Source organism: Meles meles, chromosome 9, assembly GCF_922984935.1.
Source record: "Meles meles chromosome 9, mMelMel3.1 paternal haplotype, whole genome shotgun sequence".
Classification (NCBI taxonomy): Eukaryota; Metazoa; Chordata; class Mammalia; order Carnivora; family Mustelidae; genus Meles; species Meles meles.
In genome coordinates this window covers 57,487,342-57,505,744 of record NC_060074.1, presented here as the reverse complement: position 1 = coordinate 57,505,744, position 18,403 = coordinate 57,487,342, and the positions used below count along the sequence as shown (strand labels likewise).

General features: G+C 39.8%; 2 protein-coding genes across 8 annotated transcripts in view; one reads left to right on the top strand and one right to left on the bottom strand.

Annotated features, from left to right (window-relative positions):
* Nucleotides 1–11,767, bottom strand: part of MARCHF7 (membrane associated ring-CH-type finger 7) — a 48,877-nt gene extending 37,110 nt beyond the window's left edge. For all 6 annotated transcript variants that reach the window (XR_006820272.1, XR_006820270.1, XR_006820271.1 and 3 more), the window contains exon 1: nt 11,606–11,767. The gene's annotated coding sequence lies outside the window, so the exon portion shown is untranslated. The remainder of the gene's footprint in view (nt 1–11,605) is intronic.
* A 60-nt stretch (nt 11,768–11,827) lies between these two features.
* BAZ2B (bromodomain adjacent to zinc finger domain 2B) overlaps nt 11,828–18,403 on the top strand; it is a 421,364-nt gene continuing 414,788 nt past the window's right edge. The window contains exons 1-2 of one of the 2 annotated variants that reach the window (XM_046018122.1): nt 11,828–11,951; nt 13,361–13,545. The gene's annotated coding sequence lies outside the window, so the exon portion shown is untranslated. Of the gene's footprint in view, nt 12,210–13,360; nt 13,546–18,403 lie in introns of both variants that reach the window. The other variant, XM_046018121.1, reaches the window with a different exon arrangement.

The following is an 18,403-nucleotide window of genomic DNA, read 5'->3' as shown; positions in this document are numbered from 1 at the left end:
AGTTGTATACAGCATTCACGATTGCTGTGAAATTTCTACACCACCATTTGTATTCTCTTTAAACCTCATGCAAGTCCTAGGCATCATGGGTCCACCTGATGGAATTAGGTGTTCTTGTTCCTTATCAACATATCTGAGTAAACTGAGGCACTGATGGCTCCCAGGGGCTGATTTTCCACTCTTCAGACTTGGTTTGAATATGGGAAGAAGGAAATGAGCTACAAAAATCTTTTGATCAGTTTTTGAGACTTCCAGTGAACTTTTCAGCTTTGGAAATGAGGTCACTTGGGTGAAAATTCTCTGGAGCAGATATTTAACTACCAGTTTACCTAAGTGGTTAAGAATACCTTCCTCACCTTGAGGCATTTTAATAACGACTGACATAAGGAACAGGAATGGAAAAGAGATATTCATACCAACTCTACAATTTATATAGTCTGTTCATTCATAAACCTGTGACTTGTTACCTACTAGGCAAACTGGCACTTCTTCCCCCCCAAAGATAATTTCATTCTATTGGGCTTCCTGAAAATCTCTGAAGCACTCTTTAAAACAAGTTCATGTTTTCCAGTGACTTGCTGAATATTATAAAGGATCTTTAGACAAAAAAAAGTATTCTACCTATAAACAGCACAATTCAAATCTATACTGTGGAAATAGGGACTCCTGGGTGGCTCAGTTGGTTAAGCTGCTGCCTTGGGCTCAGGTCATGATCCCACATCGAGTCCCACATCGGGTTCCTTGTTCAGCGGGAGCCTGCTTCTCTGTCTGCCTCTGCCTGCCACTCTGTCTGCCTGTGCTCACTCTGACAAATAAATAAATAAAATCTTAAAAAAAAAAAAAGTGCTTTATGCTGTGGAAATAGTTTTGCCTTAGCCTCCTCTCAGTTCAGATAAAAAGCCTAAAGGAATTCTATATCATCACCTGACATGTAAAATTCTATAATTCTGTGCCTGATGTTATCTGCAATTATTAATATCTCATAATCAGGGGCGCCTGGGTGGCTCAGTGGGTTAAGCCGCTGCCCTCGGCTCAGGTCATGATCCCAGGGTCCTGGGATTGAACCCCGCATCGGGCTATCCGCTCAGCGGGGAGCCTGCTTCTCTGCCTCCTTGTGATATCTCTCTGTCAACAAATAAATAAAATTTAAAAAAAAATTTTTTTAATTAAAAAAATTATCTCATAATCACATATTAAATGCAAACGAAAAACTGTATCACAACTTATACTGGAATACAAACAAATTAAAGCTGAATTTTACAATGTTTTCAGGAAGACTTTACTTGGATACCAGGGCTACTGTGGGTAAACCAACATAGTTAGTCTCTAATAATACCATGCTAGGCTCTATCTAAACTGAACTCACATTTTCATCTTTTTTATTTCACCCTACTAGCAATGATGTCATGGCCAATCAAACTTTTTTTTCTAGTACTTACCTATAGAAAGAGTCTAAATTCTTTGGCCCAGCATCCAAAACTCTAACCTACTGTTTCCACCTAATGTCCAATTACCACCAAAAAATCAAAACAACAACGACAAGAACAAAAAAATAAAAACAAAACTTTTAAAAGTTACTGAGTACTTTCAATATACCAGGTGGGGTGCTTAATTCTAGAAATATAATAATAAAACCTATCTCCTAAAACTCATATTTCAGGGGTAGAGGGAGTGGAATAAAAATAAGTAAGTACATAAATAACTTGGTACAAAAAGCAGAGATATACAAAATGCTATGGAAAAGAATCTGAAGTTCTTGACAGTAGATTACTCAAAGCAATCCTTCTCAAAATGATGAAAAATGTTGGATTAAAATATAAAGAGTATCCTCTTAAAAGCACTGAAGGCTTGATGACAATAAAGAATTACTAGGTCAGGGCACCTGGGTGGTTCAGTGGTTTAGGCCTCTGCCTTCGGCTCAGGTCATGATCTCAGGGTCCTGGGATCGAGTCCCGCATCGGGCTCTCTGCTTGGCAGGGAGCCTGCTTCCTCCTCTCTCTTTCTCTGCCTGCCTCTCTCGCTACTTGTGATCTCTCTCTGTCAAATAAATAAATAAAATCTTAAAAAAAAAAAAAAAAAAGAATTACTAGGTCAGTAATGAAGGGAAAATGGGGTTCTAAGAGATATGAAAATACAAAAGCCACTTCTGCCCTGGAAGCACTTGTAACTTCTAGAAAGTTTAAATTTTAATTTTACCAGTCTTGCATTAAAAAATCAAAGTCCAAGACATGCATAAGGCATGGCTATGTGCATACTGATTTTTACTAGTCTCCCAACTTTGCTTGAGTATTTTCAAGCAAAACAAAACAAACAAAAATTGGGCTTAAATATTCCCCTCTCTGCTTAATGCATAGAAAAATATAAGAGAACATCACTCAAACTCCTAACATAACAACGGTAAGCCAGATAATCTATTAAATCACTTTTCTTGAGTCCACCAGAGTGGAGGCTACAAGGCAACAGATGAGTTGAACAACAAAGAACGGTAAGCGCCTCCACAAGAAGAAATAAAACAAAGGTGGTCACAGAAAGGCTGATAAGAAACAGCCAAAATTGATCAAAATTCTTCAATACCGAAAGGTAAATATTTGCTAGTGTGGGACAGTTTAGGAACTCTGGGAGCCTCGACACAAGGTTGAGTCTTTTCCAAAGGCCTCCATTGAGAACTCGTAAGAAAGAATGAGGACAAACAGGAGAGCTGAAAACTTCATTCTCTATAGTATGATCATGCAGGGTCTGCCTATGCTTAAGAAAAGGGAACTTGAAGAAGGTTAGCCATGGTCCAGAACCTGCAAGAGTACAAGGCGGGATTGGCTGTGTCTAGGAAAGAAGGTATGAAACCTACTTCCAGCACAGACTCTACACTAATACAAGGCAAAGGTCTGTGGCCACCGAGGAAGGGCTATGAATGCTTGCCCAAGATCTTCCATCAATATAAGGCAGAGACTAGTTGCTTTTGGAGTGCAGGGGGGAGTGGAGGATGGCAGGGGGCTGCATGCACTCTGGACTCCAAGAGGAAGGTAGAAGAACAGAAATTTGAGACAGCCCTACCTCTGAGGACCAGGCACAGAGAGCCATCCTAAGACCAGAGAAAGATATACAGAACTGAGAACACCCCCTTTTACCATGAGCTTTTGCTTCAAATAAGAAACAAAGACAGCCTACTGCTGAGGAAGTTACAACAGCTGGGGAAGAGAGACAAAAACCTTTATCGTACAGATGCACAGGGCCTGCAGGAAGTTGAGGATAGTAAAAGAATACTATAAGATATCCTCCAGTACCCCAGCCTCATACTAAGCACTGAGTAATGGCAGTCTAGTACTGAAGAACTCTGAAGGTAAATAAAGTGATGATAAAGTTTAAGCCTGGCTCAACTACAGAGGAAACCAACTCAACCCATCACGTAACAGTTTGACAGAAGTAGAGTATGTCTATATGCAGGCTTAAATATTATTAAATATCTCAGCCTCTACTTTTTTTTAAAACTTACTAACCAAAAATTACCAGACACACAAAAATATAAGGAAAAAAATGAACCCACTGCCAAGAGACAAGAGAGTCAACAAAACCACATAAATATGGTCCCAATGTTAGCAAAATGGAAAATTGACCCATTTAACAATAAAGTAAGCAAAACTGAAGAACTAGGGGAAATAAGCTAAAAGAAAAATTATCCAGAATAAAGCATGGAAGTACAGATGGCAATAAATACAGGAGGGAGGGCTTAAGAGACACTGAGAGAAGAATAAGGAAGTCTACTGTACATTTAGTTGGATTTACAGAAGGAAAGGACCAGGGCAGAGAAAAAAACTGAAGAGATACTGCCTGAAATTTTTTTCAAAACCGACAAATGGATCAGAGTTAGAAAGCCCAACTAATTACCAAAGAGAATTAGCAATTACACCAATTTCTACATCAGATACACCACTGTATTTATTTTATTTTTTCCTGTTTCTTAATCCTATGAAAACTTTATTTATAAATAACAAAAACCTGAAAATGTCATGGGAGCACTGACTGGGAATATCCAAAGTTCCAAATGCAAAAGACTTCAGAGATGACCTTCGAAGAATAAAAATAGAAAAAGGAATAAGGCATAAACCTGCTAAAGCATGTTAAAGAACTGGAAAAAAGAAAACAATCTGAGTGTCAGAGTGAAACTGAAGGCATAGAAGGGGAGAAAGAAACAGAAAGGTCTCTGAAGGGAATGAATACATAAAATCAGACCCGTATTATAAAGGCAATCTTGGGTCCTTTGCTCAGGAGTTTATACTTTAACAAGGCAATGGTTCTGAAGCTTTTACCACCACTAAATTGTATACTATTTTTTTCCTTTAGGACCCCAGAAATAATATTCCTGACAAACAGTGTTTTCAAAAATTAAACATTTATCTAGTTTTGCCTAACCTTAGTAACAGATTCATATACATATTCCTGCATTTCTTAGAATACTTAAAGTTAGTAACTAATTTTACTACCATTGTGGAATAATGGGGAACAACCTAATGTTACAGGTTATAGGCTCAGAAACTACTCAAGATTTTGAGATACCAACAGCTAAAAACAAAGAAAAAAAATCCCGAGTTTGTCCCCAATTAAGGACAGGTTATTAGGAAGAAATATACTGGCTCTGAGGCAAATTAATGAGGTTCTAAAAGTAAACAGAAAGCAGATTCAGGATGCATGGGTGGCTCAGTAGGTTAAGCATCTGCCTTCCGCTCAGGTCATAATCCCAGCATTCTGGGATACAATTCTGCATAGGGCTTGCTGCTCAGCAGGGAGCCTGCTTCTTCTGCCTCTCCCTTACTACCCCCCACCCACAAACAAATAAATAAAATTAAAAAAAAAAAAGAAAGAAAGAAAGCAGATTCAATACGTCAAGCAAAAAAGAATTCTATGGGGGTGGGGAGGAATTATTTAGAATACTGATGAAAACCAAACATTTTTTCTTTTTTGGGCAGGGAATTCGCAGAGTAGAACACAGAGAAGCATGAGTTTTAAAGAAACAAACAGTCTGAAGGACACAGTAGAGGTCTAGAAGCATGGTGGAAACAGATGAAAACAGAGAGCAAGCTGAGGTGATAACGGATTTTCAATCACTTACATTATCTACCCATACACTTATGCTACCTCCATGCCTTCTGATTTCACTGTCCCTTTCTGTATGGTCAGCCTAAGGAGGTCACTCTCCACTGATTATGCCTAATGAGTAGATCTGGGGCACTATGAAAAAGCGAACTGAAAAGCTTCAAGGCAGTATAAGGAAACACTTAAGACTAAAGGAGTTCTATGTATTTCCCTACATAACAGTAAAGCTTTCTTCCGGCACTACCACAGATTGTTTAAGAAGTATGACTTGGGGGGCGCCTGGGTGGCTCAATGGTTTAAGCCTCTGCCTTTGGCTGGGGTCATGATCTCGGGGTCCTGGGATCGAGCCCCGCATCGGGCTCTCTGCTCAGTGGGGAGCCTGTTTCTCCCTCTCTCTCTGCCTGCCTCTCTGCCTACTTGTGACCTCTCTGTCAAATAAATAAATAAAATATTTTAAAAAAAAAAAGAAGTATGACTTGGATTTTTGGTTATCAAATTTAGAAAGCTTACTAATTCCTAAGATCAGAAAAATGACAGCACAGTTAAGTTTTTTTGCTAATTCTGCTTATAAGGGGATCTCAAACAACGTGTATCCTTTCCTGTTACTCTCTAAGACCACTCTCTTCCATTAAACAGTGTTGTTCAGGATCTGTCAAGAATCACAGAGTAGTCATAAACCAAATAACCAGAATAACAAAAAAGGCCCCAGGCCCATCTACAGTAACAAATAGTATGGCCCATACTTAAGACTTTCCCTTTAATTAATTAATTTAATTAACAGAAATAAATATGAAACTGAGGCCAGGAAAGATAAATTAAGCATTGTACAACTTTTGGCACACCAGCCCGTTTCTATTTGCAAAAATGACAGTCAAGAATGCAAGCTATAGGGGCGCCTGGGTGGCTCAGTGGGTTAAAGCCTCTGCCTTCGGCTCAAGTCATGATCCCAGGGTCCTGGGATCGAGCCCCACATCGGGCTCTCTGCTCAGCGGGGAGCCTGCTTCCTCTTCTCTCTCTGCCTGCCTGTGATCTCTGTCTGTCAAATAAATAAAATCTTAAAAAAAAAAAAAAGAATGCAAGCTATAAGATCTGTCCTTTACTTGGTATGACTCTAGGCTTAATTTCTCTAATATTTATTCACCTACAAGATGGTGATAATAGTACCAACTTCAAAGGTATATTATGAACTTTGCTGGCACATAGTGTGTACTCAGCAAATACTCACTACTATTAAGCAATGCTATCACCATTAAAGATTTTCATACAGCTTAGTAGACATTGTCTTGCTGGGCCTTGGTGGCTCAGTCAATTAACCATTCCACTCTTGATATCAGCTTGGGTGATGATCACAGGGTCCTGGGATTGAACCCGACATAGGGCTCTGCACTAAGCACAGAGTCTGTTTGTTCCTCTCCCTCTGCTCCCCCACCTTCCCATCCCTGCGCTCTCTCCCTCCCTAAAATAAATAAAATCTTTTTAAAAATTGTCTTTAACATATAGTAAAAAACTTTTTAAAGTCATTCAGATTTATTATGGGAGGATTATTACTATCCAAAAAAAAAAAATACCTTGCCTACTTAAGTGTATGAAAAAAAAATTGGGAAAAATAAGCATTATTAACATTTTATTGTTTGTCTCTGGTTGGGTTTTGTTTTCTGGTTTATATTCAGCTTTCCAAAATTTCTTTAATGTACTTGGTCTTCCTTTTATAATTAAGGGAAATAGTTATTTGCAAATGAAAAGATGTGTTTTCTCAATAACTTCTGATAAACTCTATAAAGAACTTTTAATAAGTCCCTAAATTGCAGTACTACTGGTCTACCCTCTTTAGTATCCACATACCACAAAAAAAATAAATATTAAACAAAGAAGTACTATTCTAGTTAATATTAAGTAGAAGGTTAAAATCACTCACAAGGGGCGCCTGGGTGGCTCAGTGGTTTAAAGCCTCTGCCTTCAGCTCAGGTCATGATCCCAGGGTGCTGGGATCGAGTCCCGCATCGGGCTCTCTGCTCAGCAGGGAGCCTGCTTCTCTGTCTCTCTCTGCCTGCCTCTCTGCCTACTTGTGATCTGTCTGTCAAATAAATAAAATCTTTTAAAAAATAAATAAATAAATAAAAATAAAAATAAAATCACTCCCAAAAATGTTAATACCCAAGTATGCCTTAAAGAATTTACTATAAAAAATTTCAAACATATGCTAGAAATAGTAATAAACCTCCATGTACCAATCAACAGTCTCCAACAATTAATAACATCTGACCTATCTTATAATCTATTTTAACACCTGCCATTTTAAAGCAAATCCCAATCAGGACATCTTTAAGACTGCCTGTACTAAAAACTGTTCTAAGCAACTTGTGGTAAATTACAAAACAGGGCTCCAAATTTCTCCCATCCAAGTACCCATACCTCTTTATACTGTGATGTTGCTGGAGGTAAAATCTTACTTTTCCCCACTCCCTGAATATGGGCTAGTCTTGTGACATTTACTTTGACTAAGAGAATGAAGTGTTAAGTGAGACTGTATGATCTGAAAGGCTGTAAAAGTCTTATAACTTCCACTTTTACTCTCTTGGAATGCTGTCTTGGGAACCACATGTCATTAGGCCACATGGAGCAAAGCCTAAATGTCAACCAATACCAACCATCAGACATGTGAGTAACACCATCTTGGACTTTCCAGTCTGAGAAATCCTACAGCTGAATGCTGGTACATGGGTGAACCCTGGCAATACCAACAGAACTGATTAACAGGTACACAGAATTGTAATAGTAAACAGCAGTTTTAATCCACTAGGTTTTGAGGTGGTTTCCTATGAAGCAATAAAGTTTCATTACTCATCCTAGTTTTAATTTTTCTACAAACTATCTTTATGTACCCAGTTTCTATGAAAAATCGGATTCTATTTCAGGGTCTAATTTAGAATTTGTCAAACATCTAAGGGAGTTGAAGTTAGTGAATTATCAAGAGCATAATACTACTATACAATAAATTCATGGCATGAAAGGCCAGAGTTACCACACAAAATACTTATGTATTCTAATAGCCACTAGTCTTTCAGAACTGTAAACATAATTCCATTATTTACCTCTATTTGGTATAGCCTTTAAAAAATCTGCTTCTGGAGGAAAAAATAGATATATATTTTAAATGGGAAATGCGAGTGTTTTATTGATCCTAGTGAATATGGAGATGTAGAAGCTATGTTAGAAGACAGAAAGTCTTCTTAAAAACTGACTCTGCGTTTTTTTTTTTTTTTAAAGATTTTATTTATTTGACAGAGATCACAAGTAGGCCAAGAGGCTGGGGGGTTGGGGGGGGGAAGCAGGCTCCCTGCTGAGCAGAGAGCCCAATGTGGGGCTCAATCCCAGGACTCTGGGATCATGATCTGAGCTGAAGGCAGAGGCTTTAATCCACTGAGCCACCCAGGAGCCCCAAGCCTCTGGTTTTTAGGTGACAGATACTTAAAGATATACCCATGCCTGAAATAATCAGAAAAAGGTTTAATGTCTTCACGAGAAAAATATGACTATTAAGTCTATGCTACTTTATAAAATAATCTGTTCTCCTCTGACGTATACTTAATCTGTAAATGTCAAGTTTCAATCTTCAGAGTGGAAGGGGAGAAACACTTTACACTGAATGCAAAGATCCTAATAAAAGGTGAGAACCTAGCTTTTAAGGTTCAAAATTTTCCCTCTTCTAAACCTGTTGACAAAACTGGCTGTAGAGCAGTAGGTGATTTCAAAACCAGATGTTCAACATGCAGTTTAACTGGCAGAGCCACAAATAAATGTATTTGAGAGCAAGAAAAACCAGTTTTGACTACATGAGTTCAGACCAGAATAGAAAAGTTAAAATCAATGAAAATTAAACCCCAGCCACGCTCAAATTAGAATTTTGTACCCACCGTTGGGTTCATCTTACTATTAGCAGTTGTATTAAAGATAGAGTCTCTATGAAATAATGATTTGTTATTACAAATCATTACAACAGAATTTTGCTTTAGTGATTTCAAATAGATCTTACAAGTAATTCAAAATCTACTTATTTTATGTTGTAATCCTAATGTGATCAGTTAATTCTGTTAAATTTGAGTTAAAACATTCACTAGTTAAGTTAAATTTGTTGCTTAAAAAAATAAGGTTTAATGCAAGCATTTCAGTCTGCATTCCACTTATGCATTTCCCATTGTTCTTCATTACTGGCACTTAATTATCTGCAGTAACAGAAGGATGCTGTCAGTAAAGATAATCTAAAAATCATTTTTATTGGGCTTAGGGACACAATAGCTCTCCATTGCCAACAGCATAGAGCACTTTCTGAAACAGTAGGTCTTTCATGTCACCTTCTAATTTGTTGTAGTTATGGGAACAAATTGTCCATTCCTAAAACAAAATACCATACCATGACTTTGCAGTTTCCTATCAAACTGCTAGTCACCTTAACATCTCAGTTCAAGCAATACTTCCTGTAAAAAATTTGCCCAGAGATTGAACCTTTGTTCAATTTTTGTGCTCCCACAGTACTACTATGTTCTTACACTGTGATAATAGTAGTAGTTGTTTATACATTGTCTCATGACTGAACTGTGAGTTGTGGAAGGCAGATGCTGTGTCAAGCGCATTCTTGTATCATGAAGCCTTGGTCTAGAAGCCAGAATACAATGGGTAACAAATTATCAAAAAATGTTTCACATAATTTGATAATTCTGCACCATTATTTTCCTAAAATATTAAAATATGGGCAACTCCTAAACATACACGAGATGAAGAGTTGTGTGAAATGGATACGGAGCTCATTAAAAATTGGCTGTATGAGAGCCATGGATGATGTGTCAGTTGATTATCTGACATATTCATGTAGAACATAGGTGTATGTCTATATAAGGGAATCTCTGTGCTTTATCTTGGAAAATAAGCTCTCTAGCCAGTGCAGCAAAAGAGTAATCACCTGTATTTAAGTAAGTAGGTATTTTTAATCATTCTTATTCAAGACATTTGACCCCGCATGCAACTTTGGAAAAAAGTCATGCATACCCACAAACTTACATCTGTGGCATAAATTTACAGCAAAGAAAAAGTTTTAAAAGTTCTTATCTAAAAACATTTGAAGTATGGAACTTACATTATTGGACGGAAGGGGTACCACAGGCAGAGTAAAATTTTAAGGTTATTCTGACCAGAATATAAACAACTGGACTTCAGGTATCAATTCCAATTGTTTTATATCCATTAAAAATTCATTCCCAGAGCATTACTTCCCCTAGGTGTTGACCACTATCAGCTACCTCACCTAATTTAATTCCCACCTCAACTCAAGGAAAAGTGCTATGTTTCTAAGAAAACATAGGTTAAATAATTATAGCAAAATTAAGACCCAAACCCAGACCTTCTGACTCTAAATCCCTCAGACACCACAACTGTTTCACAAGAGGCTGTAGAGCTGTAAATGAAATAGTGATCCCCATTTCTGAAACAAAATGTTTATCCTCTTGAAAAATCTAGTTACACTATGTGTTTGCCTTGTTAACAAAAGTATATTGTTTGGTTTTTAAGTCAAAAATTCATTTTTAACCTTACCTTACCTCTTGACAGAAAAGTGAGAAAGGAGTACGGGCAAGTTTAAAATAATTTACAAAAAAACCTAAAAAGTCCTACAAAATTTAAAAAAAAAAAAACTAAATTCAATTTCACTCTGGCACATTTACTGTCAGTAGTGCCAAACGACACTAGTCGTGACGAATCCACTACCAGGACAGATTTTCCCCATTTATTACTATCCACATGTGCACGTAGAAAAAAAAATAACTGTAGTATTTTATGGTGCTTCTTCGTACGTGTTCATCCTCACTACGCAGTTCCATCAAAATGAGAGTGTATCTACAACTGATACCTTCCAGATTTTCACTTCTTAGGCCAACAGGTCCGTTTTATATATATACCATCAACTCTTTCAATTTGAAGGACATACAATTTCCCACAATACAAAACTCCCAAAGTAACACGACAGTCAAGAAATGGAGCGATCAATGACCAAATCTTCACCGCAGCTTAAGGGCTGGCAAAGTCCCTTCAACTGGAGACCGGGTTGGCGGAGTCCTAACCCTCCCCGCCCTCCACACGGCGCTCACTAAATACCTTCACTCGTGACACTCCCGGCCTGCAGGGTTCCGGAGGATCCTCCTTACCCCCACCCAAGAGGCAGCCGCCAAAAGCCAAAGCAGACCCAAGCCCCCTGCCCTCGCCGACCACACGTTCATCAGGAAGACGTACAATCTGCCCCGCTACCCGTCACAAACTCCACCACGAGACGAAAAGGCCACAGGTCAAGGCCTGCGCCCGGCTGCCCTCCGTAACCGCGGCGCCGATCACGCTCCTCCGCCCCAACTAAAGACGAGTGAAGCAGCCTCCGCGTCCCCAGGCCTGCATTTCGTTTCCTCCCCTCCCCCACGCGGCCTTGGTTAGAACCAACTCCCCCAGAGGGAGAAGCCCGAGCGCCGCAGCTTATTACCCCTGCTCCCGAGCTGGCACTGTACAGGGCGCGTCCTGCTCGAAGCGACCGCCGCCTTCTTCCTCGGAGTTCAGGGGCCCTAAATAAACCAGAACAGTCCGCAGAGAAGCACAATGGCGCCCGCCCCTCGCCCGGATCCGGCGCAGAACAAGCCGCCACCGTTGAAAGCCCCTCCCTTCTTCTTCCCCGCCCCCAACTTCACAGACTCCGCCGACTTCTCGCGAGAGGGGCGGTGCTGCGGGGACCCGAGAGCTGCGGGCGGGCTCGACGTACCCTACCGCAGGGTGGTGCTCTGACTGCGGCAACCGTTGAAGGGCTGCCCCCGGGGAGCAGCGAGGCACCCCTGGTAAGCAGCTGCGGCTGGTCGGCTGGCGGGCTGGCGGCTGGGCCAGTGAGGGTGCGGACGCCGGGAGCTGGGCGCTAGAGGCCTGTCCCTAGTTGGTCGCCCTCGCCTGCTTGGCGAGAGGTTCTGGTCCAGCCCTACCACTCCCAGGCTCCCGAGTCCCCGCTACAGGCTCTTGCCCCCTCCCGCAAAGCTGCAGGACCCACTGCCTGAAGTACCGCCCAGCTATTTTTTCTTTTTTTTTCCTTTTTTTGGCTCTTGGTAAGTGGCGCAGCAAATGTTTATTGACTTAAGCACTGCTTCATCCGACCTCCCCTCCTCCCGCTCCCTTCCCGCCCTGCTTGTGGTCTTCGAGCCCTCCCCTTTCAGGGTAGGAGCCGGTTTCTTCTGGACCGTTCCTTGTTGGTGGTCATTAAGTCTTGGTGGTGGTGTACTTTTACAGTTATGTCTTTTAAAATCCTGGTACCGATCTTTGATAGTGTAGCTACAGATTTTGCAGTAAAAATTCACTTAGAGGAAGAAAATTGTGAGGTAAATGGTCTGCTTAAAATTAGGCGAAACTTCCAGAAACCTCTAAGTGTGGTAAACTTAATATGTAAAGGATTAGTAAAAAATAAAAGGGAGTAAGAGAAGAAAGCCACAATTTATGTGGATCAAGATATTACGTGGATTCAGGTGATATTGTGCGTATTTTGAAAAATTTATCAAACGTAAAAGTTCTTTACTGGTAAAGATAAGTTATTGAAACTTGTAGTCTTACTCAGCGAACCTTGTTTTTTAAAGTGACTTATTTTATTAGGTTTTAAGCAATACATTGCATTCAAGTATTTCTAATTAATGACGTATGAGTTTTATATATTTTTTTATCATTTCATCTGAAGGGAATGCACTATCACTTACCCCGTTTCACTCTGGGAGACTAACATATTGTCCATGCTTCACTATTATAAATAAATTGTAAAATGTAAACTTTAAAGATCTAAAGTTTATTACCATTTAAAGTTGGCAGGTAAATGCCTGTCTATCTTTTCAGGATGTGAATTAAAGAGCACCTCGAACGTTACTTTAGAGGAAATGAATTTGCCCTTTTTAGGAAATACATTTTTTTCCTCAACCTGTTTGAATATACCTCTAGCTCTGTGGCTATTGTTACACACACCTGAAGCACCAGACTGCATGAGTACAAATCCTAGTTGTGCCTCTTATCGTACTACCTTTCTTGTCTTGAGCAATTCCTTACCTTGCTTAAAATGGGGTTGATAATAATACTCATACCCCGTAGGGTTGTTGAAAGGATTAAATGAGATAGGCATCAGTTCCTGGAACATAGTAAGCACTCCATAACTATTACCTATTGTATTCCATGTCTAAACCACTGCTAATACTGTGTTTCTGGGCTTAATATTTTATAGGTCCCTTAAACATCTTCTCAAGTATTTTCTACACTGAGAGGAATGGCTGCACCATTTTCCTGAGCTATGGCAGTCAGACCTGGTAGCAGTAACTTCTCTACAGAACCCCCAAACCTGGCAAGAATGGTTCAGATTTTGGCAGATTATGGCTTCCTCCCCACCCAGAATTGATGCTATCAGCAGAGGTGAGTGTGGCACCAACTTTCTGCGCAAAACATACCTTCTAGACAATTAATTTCTTAGCGGCACTAGTAATTGGATAAAGATCACTGATAACTCTGTTTTTATTCCTTAAGAATGATTAGATATTGTTTTTTAAAATACCTTCTCTGATTTGAGTTTCCATGTAATTATCATTATTAACAAATAATCATTGAGATTTTCCTGTATTAAAGGCAATTTGATGGAAATTGTGGATGCAGATGAGTTACAATGGTGACTATATTTTCTGAACTAAAAATCAGTACAAAATGATTTGACAGGCAAAATTTTTGAATTCAGAACTGTATGACCAATTTAGACTCCATAATTGTCTCCCCCCCCCAAAATTCCCCTAATTGACCTTCCTTTGCTAAAGTTTTTGTCCTTGGACCAACTGTGACACACGTTTTTGTATCTAAAGATCTTGGTTCACTTACCCATACCACTCATGTTGGTTCCCATTTCTGAACGTGGCTTCTTCTCTAAATTAGGCTCTTATTTACTATTATTAATTTCCTCCTTCTACTTTATAAATTTGTCATTTGGTCATGGTTATAAGAGCCCTTTCCTCTTATGGTTAAACATTTCTTCAGTTATCTAATAGCTTAGAAAATTCTCTTCCAGATATTGAATTTAAAAGTTCCAGTGTCAGGTGCCTGGGCGGCTCAGTGGGTTAGGCCTCTGCCTTCAGCTCAGGTCATGATCTCAGGGTCCTGGGATGGAGTCCCGCATAGGGCTCTCTGCTCGGCAGGAGGCCTGCTTCTCCCCAATCTCTCTCTGCCTGCCTCCCTGCCCACTTGTGATCTCTGTCAAACAAATAAATAAAATCTTAAAAAAATTTAATAAAAAAGGTTCCAGTGTTCCTTTTTTGTCATTCTACAACCTAACCTCCTAAGAAGTTTCTCTATGTGAGGGCAATCTTATAGATACTCTTTACTTTGAATAAACAATGTGATATTGAAAAAGTGTGGTCATGTTTGCTTTTTATAAATCAAATCATTTTTAAATGTAGGTTATTTCTTAAACTTTTGAGTTACAGGAGGTAATACTGGAGATGAGAAAAGAGTGGTTATAGGGAGGTCCCTGAGTTGAAGAGAAAGGATGCCAATTTCTTCTTAAATGGAAATCTTTTTTTTTTTTTTAAAGATTTTATTTATTTATTTGAGAGAGAGCATGAGCGAGGAGAAGGTCAGAAGGAGAAGCAGGGGCGCCTGGGTGGCTCAGTGGTTTAAGCCGCTGCCTTCGGCTCGGGTCATGATCTCAGGGTCCTGGGATCGAGCCCCGCATCGGGCTCTCTGCTTGGCAGGGAGCCTGCTTCCCTCTCACTCTCTCTGCCTGCCTCTCTGCCTACTTGTGATCTCTCTCTGTCAAATAAATAAATAAAATCTTTTAAAAAAAAATAAAAAAAAAAAAAAAAGAAGGAGAAGCAGACTCCCCGTGGAGCTGGGAGCCCAATGCAGAACTTGATCCCAGGACTCCGGGAACATGACCTGAGCCGAAGGAAGTGAAGGCAGTCGTCCAACCAACTGAGCCACCCAAGTGTCCCTTAAATGGAAATCTTAATCCCTGGAAAGAAAACCTTATAGCATCAACCAATTTGGGAATCAACTATTTAAAGTTATGGGTAATTTGGGGTGCCTGGATGGCTCAGTCGGTTAAATGTCTACATTCAGCTCAAGCCATGATCCCAGGGTCCTGGGATTGAACCTCACTTCGGGCTTCCTGCTCAGTGGGGAGCCTGCTTCCTTCCCCCTGTACCCCTCCCCTTCTTATGTTCCCTCTCTCACTGTGTCTCTCAAATAAATAAATAAAATCTTTTTTAAGAAAGTTATGGGTAATTTTATTTTTTTTTTCCATTTTATTTATTTTTTCAGCGTAACAGTATTCATTCTTTTTGCACAACACCCAGTGCTCCATGCAAAACGTGCCCTCCCCATTACCCACCACCTGTTCCCCCAACCTCCCACCCCTGACCCTTCAAAACCCTCAGGTTGTTTTTCAGAGTCCATAGTCTCTTATGGTTCGCCTCCCCTCCCCAATGTCCGTAGCCCGCTCCCCCTCTCCCAATCCCACCTCCTCCCAGCAACCCCCAGTTTGTTTGGTGAGATTAAGAGTCATTTAAGGTTTGTCTCCCTCCCAATCCCATCTTGTTTCATTTATTCTTCTCCTATCCCCCTACCCCCCCATGTTGCTTCTCCATGTCCTCATATCAGGGAGATCATATGATAGTTGTCTTTCTCCGATTGACTTATTTCACTAAGCATGATACGCTCTAGTTCCATCCACGTCGTCGCAAATGGCAAGATTTCATTTCTTTTGATGGCTGCATAGTATTCCATTGTGTATATATACCACTTCTTCTTTATCCATTCATCTGTTGATGGACATCTAGGTTCTTTCCATAGTCTGGCTATTGTAGACATTGCTGCTATAAACATTCGGGTACACGTGCCCCTTCGGGTCACTATGTTTGTATCTTTAGGGTAAATACCCAGTAGTGCAATTGCTGGGTCATAGGGTAGTTCTATTTTCAACATTTTGAGGAACCTCCATGCTGTTTTCCAGAGTGGTTGCACCAGCTTGCATTCCCACCAACAGTGGAGGAGGGTTCCCCTTTCTCCACATCCTCTCCAGCATCTGTCATTTCCTGACTTGTTAATTTTAGCCATTCTGACTGGTGTGAGGAGGTATCTCATTGTGGTTTTGATTTGTATTTCCCTGATGCCGAGTGATGTGGAACATTTTTTCATGTGTCTGTTGGCCATCTGGATGTCTTCTTTGCAGAAATGTCTGTTCATGTCCTCTGCCCATTTCTTGATTGGATTCTTTGTTCTTTGGGTGTTGAGTTTGCTAAGTTCCTTATAGATTTTGGATACTAGCCCTTTATCTGATATGTCGTTTGCAAATATCTTCTCCCATTCTGTCAGTTGTCTTTTGGTTTTGTTAACTGTTTCCTTTGCTGTGCAAAAGCTTTTGATCTTGATGAAATCCCAGTAGTTCATTTTTGCCCTTGCTTCCCTTGCCTTTGCCGTTGTTCCTAGGAAGATGTTGCTACGGCTGAGGTCGAAGAGGTTGCTGCCTGCATTCTCCTCAAGGATTTTGATGGATTCCTTTCTCACATTGAGGTCCTTCATCCATTTGGAGTCTATTTTCGTGTGTGGTGTAAGGAAGTGGTCCAATTTCATTTTTCTGCATGTGGCTGTCCAATTTTCCCAGCACCATTTATTGAAGAGGCTGTCTTTTTTCCATTGGACATTCTTTCCTGCTTTGTCGAAGATTCGTTGACCATAGAGTTGAGGGTCGATTTCTGGGCTCTCTATTCTGTTCCACTGATCTATGTGTCTGTTTTTGTGCCAGTACCATGCTGTCTTGATGATGACAGCTTTGTAATAGAGCTTGAAGTCCGGAATTGTGATGCCACCCACTTTGGCTTTGTTCTTCAATATTCCTTTGGCTATTCGAGGTCTTTTCTGGTTCCATATAAATTTTAGGATTATTTGTTCCATTTCTTTGAAAAAAATGGATGGTATTTTGATAGGGATTGCATTAAATGTGTAGATTGCTTTAGGTAGCATAGACATTTTCACAATATTTATTCTTCCAATCCAGGAGCATGGAACATTTTTCCATTTTTTTGTGTCTTCCTCAATTTCTTTCATGAGTACTTTATAATTTTCTGTGTATAGATTCTTAGTCTCTTTGGTTAAGTTTATTCCTAGGTATCTTATAGTTTTGGGTACAATTGTAAATAGGATTGACTCCTTAATTTCTCTTTCTTCAGTCTTGTTGTTGGTGTACAGAAATGCAACTGATTTCTGTGCATTGATTTTATATCCTGACACTTTACTGAATTCCTGTACAAGTTCTAGCAGTTTTGGAGTGGAGTCTTTTGGGTTTTCCACATATAGTATCATATCATCTGCGAAGAGTGATAGTTTGACTTCTTCTTTACCAATTTGGATGCCTTTAATTTCTTTTTGTTGTCTGATTGCTGAGGCTAGGACTTCTAGTACTATGTTGAATAGCAGTGGTGATAATGGACATCCCTGCCGTGTTCCTGACCTTAACGGAAAAGCTTTCAGTTTTTCTCCATTGAGAGTGATATTTGTGGTGGGTTTTTCATAGATGGCTTTGATAATATTGAGGTATGTGCCCTCTATCCCTACACTTTGAAGAGTTTTGATCAGGAAGGGATGCTGTACTTTGTCAAATGCTTTTTCAGCATCTATTGAGAGTATCATATGGTTCTTGTTCTTTCTTTTATTAATGTGTTCTATCACATTGATTGATTTGCAGATGTTGAACCAACCCTGCAGCCCTGGAATAAATCCCACTTGATCATGGTGAATAATCCTTTTAATGTACTGTTGAATCCTATTGGCTAGTATTTTGGCGAGAATTTTTGCATCTGTGTTCATCAAGGATATTGGTCTGTAGTTCTCTTTTTTGGTGGGATCCTTGTCTGGTTTTGGGATCAAGGTGATGCTGGCCTCATAAAATGAGTTTGGAAGTTTTCCTTCCATTTCTATTTTTTGGAACAGTTTCAGGAGAATAGGAATTAGTTCTTCTTTAAATGTTTGGTAGAATTCCCCTGGGAAGCCGTCTGGCCCTGGGCTTTTGTTTGTTTGGAGATTTTTGATGACTGTTTCAATCTCCTTACTGGTTATGGGCCTGTTCAGGTTTTCTGTTTCTTCCTGGTTCAGTTGTGGTAGTTTATATGTCTTTAGGAATGCATCCATTTCTTCCAGATTGTCCAATTTATTGGCGTAGAGTTGCTCATAGTATGTTCTTATAATTCTCTGTATTTCTTTGGTGTTAGTTGTGATCTCTCCTCTTTCATTC